The sequence below is a fragment of the Eptesicus fuscus genome, chromosome 4 (assembly GCF_027574615.1).
Source record: "Eptesicus fuscus isolate TK198812 chromosome 4, DD_ASM_mEF_20220401, whole genome shotgun sequence".
Lineage (NCBI taxonomy): Eukaryota > Metazoa > Chordata > Mammalia > Chiroptera > Vespertilionidae > Eptesicus > Eptesicus fuscus.
In genome coordinates this window covers 17,809,373-17,817,924 of record NC_072476.1, presented here as the reverse complement: position 1 = coordinate 17,817,924, position 8,552 = coordinate 17,809,373, and the positions used below count along the sequence as shown (strand labels likewise).

Sequence of the window (8,552 nt, the reverse complement as noted above, 5' to 3'; positions counted from 1 at the left end):
CATTTAGCTTTATAGCAAAAGTTTCCCATCTCCAGTTACCAGCTTCACAGGAATTGACATTCCAGTGCTGATGTAATATGCTGGTTGCCTCTGAACAGTGTGCAAAATAATGACATCAGCCCTATGGAAAGTCAAACAGATACCAGAAATGGAACCATGTGCACAGTTCAGTATAGTCTAATGTTAAGTTTTCCCCATCTGAAAATGAACCAATGAAATAAAACATGAACTGTAGCCGACTCGGTTTCAGGAAACACGTATGAGAATCACATGGTTGTTCTTGTCTTATCTCCAGTCGCGGACGGGATTCCGTAGGCCACCGTGCTGCTTCCTTTGTGGGTTGTAGCTGAAGGAACGCAGACGCACTTGCTCAGACTTGGTAATGAACCGTAGTCCCGACTCTTCCCACTTTTCAGGTACAACCAAATCTTCGTCTGCATAGATCCGCAGATCAAATGAACAAGAAACTTCCAGCAGTGGCAGAAATGTCACCGTCGCTGTGACCTGTCTGATCACCGAGCGGATTTCATCTTGGAGAGCTTTTCTCCGGGTGCTGTCATCTTTGACAGTCTCGTCACACTCAGTGTCAAACTGCCATCTTCCAAGGACCTCCCCGCTTTCAATATTCGAGACAACTACCACACGTTTCTGCACTGAACACTTGTATAACCAATCTCTTCGTTGTTGCACTGCATTATTTAGGTATTTCATGAGCACAGAATCTGTAGTTACAAGCAAGGTGAGTCCACATTTCTCCACTTGAGTAAAGGATTCAGGTGGGTAAATGTCACGCTGATATAAAACGCTATTGATGCCAAATGAGAAGAACTGGGCCACGATGTCGGCACTCCCGTGCTGGGTGATGCCCTGCTCCCGGGAGAGCTGCCTCGCCCTGGCCAGGGCCACAGCTCCCGCCACCCATTAGTTAGACTTTAAGTTGAGGCTTCCAATAGGAAAGTGGGTGTCAGAGTGTGGCCCCTGGACCAGCAGCATCAGCCCTGCTTGTTAGAAATGAAAATGCTCACACATCTCTCCAGCTGCATGAAATCAGAATCTCTAGGGGTGGGGCCAGGCAATCTGTGTTTCTCAAGCCCTCCAGGGGATTCTGAGGCCCCGTCCAGCTTAACAGGGGGCTGGGATGAAGGTTTTAGAAATCAAAAAAGTATTTGAGTGTGGGTGGCATCCTGCAATGCCGGGTTGTGGTTGCATCATAGCGATGTTTTCCCCCCTGGCTGGTCCATGGCTGGTGTAGGTGATTAGTGTAAATTAGCTGAGTTCAGGTGTACTTTTGACTTAAGTACCACCTTTCAGCTCGGGATTACCAAACACCACTTATTTTTACCCCAGGGAGGCTCTGGGAGGCTCCAGGGCCAGAGAGAAAATTAAAAATAGAAAGTAAATGGATCATCTGACTTTAGCTCTAACCACCATGCCTATAAACCTTAGTTCTTTAAATAAGAGTATTTTGGTCCTTTCAGAAACTGAAGAACCACAAAATGCCTGGCCAAGCCAAGACGTACCGCTGGCAGTTACCCCTCATTCTTGTAACCATCTGCTACCTCGGGCTACCATGCATTCAGTTCGCAAACATGGGTTCACACATTTTTCTTCCTTGGCTCCTGAATGCGGGCTTATCTTTGGCTACCGTTGGAACAAAGAGCTTCTGACCCAGTGATCCTCAGCTGGGGCAGCTCTGCTCCATCCTGGGGGGCAGCATTTGTAAAGGGAGTCGGGGGTCAAGTTGCCACCATGACTGGGACCGCTGGTATTCAGTGGTTTAGTGCCAGGGTTGTGAAACGTCCTATAGAATGCTTGTGGCAATGTAAAATCACTTTGAAAAATAACTCGAGAGTTTGTGTTTTTATGAAGGTAAAATTGGTATATAAGTTTCAGGTGTACAATATTATAATTTGACATCTGTATACATCGCAAAGTGATCACCCCCCAAAAGCCTAGTTACCATCAGTCACCATACAGTTGATTCCCTTAACCCCTTTTGCCCACCCCCGCCCCCCGCCAATCTTTTTTTAAAATATATTTTTATTGATTTCAGAGAGGAAGGGAGAGGGAAGAGAGAGATAGAAACATCAATGATGAGAGATTCATCGATCGGCTGCCCCCTACTGGGGATTGAGCCTGAAATTTGGGCATGTGCCCTTGACCGGAATCAAATCTGGGACCCTTCAGTCCACAGGCAGACACTCTATCCACTGAGCCAAACCTGCTAGGGTCACCCCTCCCTGCAACCATTTTATTTCCCTCTGGTAACCACCAATTTGTTCTCTGTATCTTGAGTTTGTTTTTGTTTCATTTTTTTTCATTTGTTTTATTTTGTTTAAATTTCACATATGAGCGAAATCATATGGTATTTTCTTTCTCTACCTCAATTATTTTTTTTAAATATATTTTTATTTACTTCAGAGAAAAAGAGAGAGGGAGAAAGAGATAGAAACATCAATGATGAAAGAGAATCATCAATCAGCTGCCTCCTGCATGCCCCCACTGGGGATCGAGCCTGCAACCTGAGCATGAGTGCTGACCTGGAATTGAACCTTGACCTCCTGGTTCCTAGGTTGACTCTCAACCACTGAGCCACACAGGTCAGGCCAGCTCACTTATTTCATTTAGCAGAATATCTTCAAGGTTCATTTATGTTGTCACTAGTGGCAAGATTTCATTCTGCTCTTATAGCTGAGTAGTATTTTGTTGTGTATACACTGAGTGGCCAGATCATAATAATCTGGCCACTAATATATATATATATATATATATATATATATATATACATACACACACACACACACTAGAGGCCCGGTGCATGAAATTCATGCACAGGGGCAGGGGGTGTCCCTCAGCCCAGCCTACCCCTCTCCAATCTGGGACCCCTCAAGGGATGTCCGACGGGCAGTCAGATATCCCTCTCACAATCCAGGACTGCTGGCTCCCAACTGCTCGCCTGCCTGCCTTCCTGATTGCCCCTAACTGCTTCTGCCTGCCATCCTGATCACCCCCTAACCACTCCCATGCCAGCCTGATTGATATCTAACTGCTCCCCTGCCAGCCTGTTTGCCCCCAACTTCCCTCCTCTGCCGGCCTGGTCACCCCTAACTGCCCTCCCCTGCAGGGTTGATCACCTCCAACTTCCCTCCCTTGCAGGCCTGGGTCCCTCCCAACTGCTCTCCCCTGCTGGCCATCTTGTGGTGGCCATCTTCTGTCCACATGGGGGCAGGATCTTTGACCACATGGGGGCAGCTATATTGTGTGTTGGAGTGATGGTCAATCTGCATATTACTCTTTTATTAGATAGGATAGAGGCCTGGTGCACAGGTGGGGGCCATCTGGTTTGCTCTGAAGGGTATCCCAGATCAGGGTGGGGGTTCCCTTGGGGCATGGGGCAACCTAGGCGAGGGGCCTGTGGTGGTTTGCAGGCCGGCCACACTCCCTGGTGACCCAAGCGGAGGCCCTGGTATCTGGAACTTATTTACCTTCTACAATTGAAACTTTGTATCCTGGAGCGGAGCCAAGCCTCCTGCTCACTCCATGGCTGGCAACCATTTCTGTTTGGATTTGTTTACCTTCTATAATGGAAACTTTGTAGCCTTGAGTGGAGGCTTAGGCCAGCCAGGGAAGGGGAAAGCTTGGTTTCTTCTATTGCCTTGGAAACCCAAGCCTCCCTCCTACTTTCTCCGTGGCTGTAGCCATCTTGGTTGGGTTAATTTGCATACTCGCTCTGATTGGCTGGTGGGCATGGCTGGTGGGCATGGCTTGTGGGCATAGCAGAGTTAGGGTCAATTTGCATATTACTCTTTTATTGGGTAGGATATATATATATATATATATATATATATATATATATATATATAATATTAGAGGCCCGGTGCATGAATTCGTGCATGGGTGGGGTCCGGCCAGCCTGGCCAGGAGGAGGGGACACGGGCGGTTGGCCAGCCTCCTGCTGGTCAAACTCCTGGTCAAAGGGACAATTTGCATATTAGCCTTTTATTATATAGGATATACACTGAGTGGCCAGATTATTATGCATTCAGAGATCATAATAATCTGGCCACTCAGTGTATATATACCATATCTTTATCCATTCATTCACGGATGGACACTTAGTTTGTTTCCATATCTTGGCTATTGCAAATAATGCTGCAATGAACATAGGGGTGCATATATCTTTATAATTAGTATTTTTATATTTTTGGATAAATACCCAGAAGTATTTCATTCCTAGGTAATTACCAAAGAGAAAAGAAAGCCATACTTATGCATGAATGTCCATATCAGCTCTACTTATAATAGCCCCAAACTGGAAGCAACCCGAATGCCCATCAACAGGTGAACAGAGAGCATCTGGTATATCCATAGAGGGGACTATTACTACTGCACAGCAACAAGATGGCATGAACTCTTGGTACACCACACAACATGAATGAATCTAAAATAATTATGCTGAGTGAAAGTAGCCAGGCCAAAAAAAAAAGCATATGTGCTTTCTAATTCATTCCCTTTGCATAAAATTAGAGAAAATGCAAACTAATCTATAGTCACAGAAAACAGTATGGCCAGTGCAACTCGATGGTTGAGCATCCACCCATGAATCAAGAGGTCACTGGTTTGATTCTGGCCAGGGCACATACTCAGGTCGTGAGCTCCATCCCCAGTAGGGGGCATGCAGGAGGTGGCCGGTAGATATTTCTACCTCTCTATCCCTCTCCCTTCCTCTCCCTCTAAAAACCAATAAAAACATATTTAAGCCCTAGCTGGTTTGGCTCAGTGGATAGAGTGTCAGCCTGTGGACTGAAGGGTCCTGGGTTCGATTCCAGTCAAGGGCACATGCCTGGGTTGTGGGCTCAATTCCCAATGGGGAGGCATGCAGGAGGCAGCCAATCAATGATTCTCTCTCACCATGGATGTTTCTCTCTCTCTCTCCCTCTCTCTTCCTCTCTGAAATTAATAAAAATATGTTAAAAAAAAAAAAAAGAAAAAAAGGTTTCCTGGGATGGGCGGGAGGGAGGGTTGGGAGGAGTTTAAAAGGGGGCTCCTTATAATCCCCTTTGGGAAAGAAAGCAGTTTGGGTAATAGTTATGTTAATTAACTCTCCCTGGGATAGCTCACAACGTGGCAGCTGGCTTCTTTCATTGGAGGGAGAAAGAGAAAGAGGACGCCCAAGACAGAAGCCACTCTTTTTTATAACCTACTCTTGGATGTGGGGTCCATCCCCTGCCGTATTCTATTCATTTGAGGCAAATGAGCAAATCCAACTCACACTAAAGGGAAGGGAATTACAGAAGGACATGAATAAGAAGGGACTGGGATTTTAGGGACCCCCTTAGAGCCTGCTCACCACATAAAAACAAGCAAACATGATGGGATGCCAACATGTGCAGGTTCTCAGGCTCTGTCCAAACCGGGGCACATCAGTCATGGCCTGGTAGGTCAGAAACATTTCACAAAGCCATTTTCTTTTCTTTCTTTTTTTTTCAAATTATAAGAGAAAGTTTATTTAGAAAGTTACAGAGGTAGTAGAATGAGCCAGCTGGGCTGCTTAGGCTCAGAAAACAAGTCACAGAAGCAAAAGAAGGGCCATTGGAGCTTAGGAGAGAGAAGGCAAAGGTACCCCTCCTGGGGGAAGAAGAGGTGGAAGGGAAAAGCGCGGGTGTGCTCCCCAGAGGAAGAGTGTCCCATTTTCTTTTCTTATTAAAAAAAAAAAAAATTGCACTTGCCCTAGCTGGTTTGGCTCAGTGGATAAAGCGTCAGCCTGCGGACTGAAAGGTCCCAGGTTCGATCCTGGCCAAGGGCACACGCCCGGGTTATGGACTCAATCCCCAGTGTGGGGCATGCAGAAGGCAGCCGGTCAATGATTCTCTCTCATCATTGACGTTTCTCTCTCTCTCTCTCTCCCTCTCCCTTCCTCTCTGAAATTAAGAGAAATATATTTTTAAAATTAGCGCCATATCTCCCTGCCCAGAGGTCAGAAGAACTGATGGTGATAGAGCTGGCAGAGGGTGTTTCTGTGGTTCCTTCCAGCAGCTGCAGCAGCAGCTTGTTAGAAAAGATAAGGGGATAAAAGATGTGAGAGGTGGTGCCTCTGGATCCTCCAAATAAACCGTCTGGTTATTTTCTGGAAACATCCATCGGTATGTTGTATTGGTCAGGACAGGTTATGCTGCTGTGAATGAGTAAGCTTCAATAACGATAACAAACACATCTCATTGGCTAAACATCACAAACGTTTCTTTCTTGCTCCGGCAAAGGCGGTGCTGGGTCCAGGTGACCCTCCCGGTCCAGGCGGCTTCTGTCTGGTGACTCTGCCCTCTCAACCCCAGGCCTCCTCCACGAAGGGGAAAATGAGCTGGAGAACCTTGCAGAGGCTCTTTGCTGCCTCAGAAAGGAAGTGACCATCCCTTCTGATCATATTCCATTGGCCAGAGCTAGTCATATGACCCTGCCTAACTCAGGAGGACTGGGATGGGTATCTCCAAACAGCCAAGAAGAAAAAGGGAACTAGACGTCAAAGAAAGTGTGAATTTCAACTACATATGGCAAGGAGAAGATTGAATGCGAACCCCAATCTTAGGAGTTAAGCATCCTTATCTACACATTAATGTTGCAGAGCTGAGCTCCTCAAAATCAATAACATTTTTTTTTAATATTTTTATTGAGGTATTATATGTGTACATATCTTACTATTACCCCCCCCACCCCAAACCCACACATGCCCTCCCCCCCCAGAGTTTTGCGTCCATTGTTTATGCTTATATGCATGCATACAAGTCCTTCGTTTGATTTCATAACTCCCCCACCTTTCCCAAACTTTCCCCCTGTACTTTGAAAGTCTGTTTGATGCTTTACTGTCTCTGTATCTATCTTTTTGTTCACCACTTTATAATGTTCTTTACTCTCTCTAAATGAGTGAGATCATGTGGTATTTTTCTTTCATTGACTGGCTTATTTCACTTAGCATAATGTTCTCCAATTCCATCCAGGTTGCTGCAAATGATGAGAATTCCTTCTTTTTTATGGCAGCATAGTATTCCATTGTGTAGATGTACCACAGTTTTCCGAAAAAATATGGAACGCTTCACGAATTTGCGTGTCATCCTTGCGCAGGGGCCATGCTAATCTTCTCTGTATCGTTCCAATTTTAGTATATGTGCTGCCGAAGCGAGCACAAAATCAATAACATTTTAATAAAAGGTTCCCCTATGCCCTAACTGAGTTGGCTCAGTGGATAGAGTGTCGACCTGCAGACTGAAGGGTCCTGGGTTTAATTCCGGTCAAGGGCATGTACCTTGGTTGTGGGCACATCCCCAGTAGGTGGTGTGCAGGAGGCAGCTGATCGATGTCTCTCTCTCATCAATGTTTCTAAGTCTCTATCCCTCTCCCTTCTTCTCTGTAAAAATCAATAAAATACATTTAAAAACCCCCACATTATTTACTTAAAAAAAAAAAAAGGTCCCTCTACCACACATGGGATTCCACCTATTTTAATATGTATGATAAATCCTTTGTGTGTATTAATTCATTTGATCCTGACAAATACCCAATAAGGTTGGTATTTTTATTCCTATTTTAAAGATGAGAAACTGAGACACAAAGAGTTTCCTAAGGTCTGTTTCTACCCACAGAACCTTCTGACACCAAATGTTTTGGGGGTTTCTCAATTCCCCAATTCTCTGGACACCAACAGCGATTCAATCTGACACAACCTAGAACCGTGGTCGGCAAACCGTGGCTCGAGAGCCACATGCGGTTTGCCGCTCTGTTGACTAATGAGTTTGCCGACCACTGTCATATACTACCCTTTATCTCTTTGCACACAATATGCCACAATTGCCTAATCCTCACAGCTTCCAACTACACGGTAACATTTAGTCTAGTCCAGTGGTCGGCAAACTCATTAGTCAACAGAGCGGCAAACCGTGGCTCGAGAGCCGCATGTGGCTCTCAAGCCGCAGTTTGCCAACCACCGACCTGGAATTATGATCAGACCGCTCCCTCCCCCCAGGTTAAAGGCTCAGTCCCACAAGACTACCCCCACTTCAGATCCAATTCCAAGTTCAGGCCTCCTGTACTTCTGACTGATCAGCTATAAATCAGGGGTTCCCATGCCCCCCTTCTCATGTTGCTATAGGGTTCACAGAACTCAGGAAACTTACTATTACCACTTGATTATAAAGGATACAACTCAGGAACAGCCAGATGGAAGAAATGCACAGGACAAGGTATGGGGAAGGTGGGCTCTGAGCTTTCACGACTCTCCAGGCACAGCCCACCCTCCCAGCACCTCCACATGTTTACCAGCCCAGCTCATTAAATGTTCTTCAAGGGTTGCTATAGAGCCCTGGCCGATGTGGCTCAGTGGTTGGAGCACTGACCCCTGCACCAAAGGTTCATGGGTTCAATTCCCAGTCAAGGGCGCAACCTAGGCACACAGGTACCTGGGTTTCGGGTTCGATCCTGAACCCCAGGTAGGGTGCACAGGGGAGGCAACCAATTGATGTCTCTCTCTCCCATGGATATTTCTCTCTCTCTCTCTCTCTCTC

At 46.0% G+C, this 8,552-nt stretch overlaps 1 non-coding gene and 1 pseudogene across 1 annotated transcript; both read right to left on the bottom strand.

Annotated features, from left to right (window-relative positions):
• Positions 1–266: 266 nt before the first annotated feature.
• Positions 267–1,540, bottom strand: LOC103286302 (mitotic spindle assembly checkpoint protein MAD2A-like; annotated as a pseudogene).
• Positions 1,541–7,071: 5,531 nt separating this feature from the next.
• LOC129148908 (U6 spliceosomal RNA) lies at positions 7,072–7,178 on the bottom strand. The gene has a single exon (XR_008555935.1). It is a non-coding gene; the product is annotated as a U6 spliceosomal RNA (small nuclear RNA).
• Between the last annotated feature and the right edge of the window lie 1,374 nt (positions 7,179–8,552).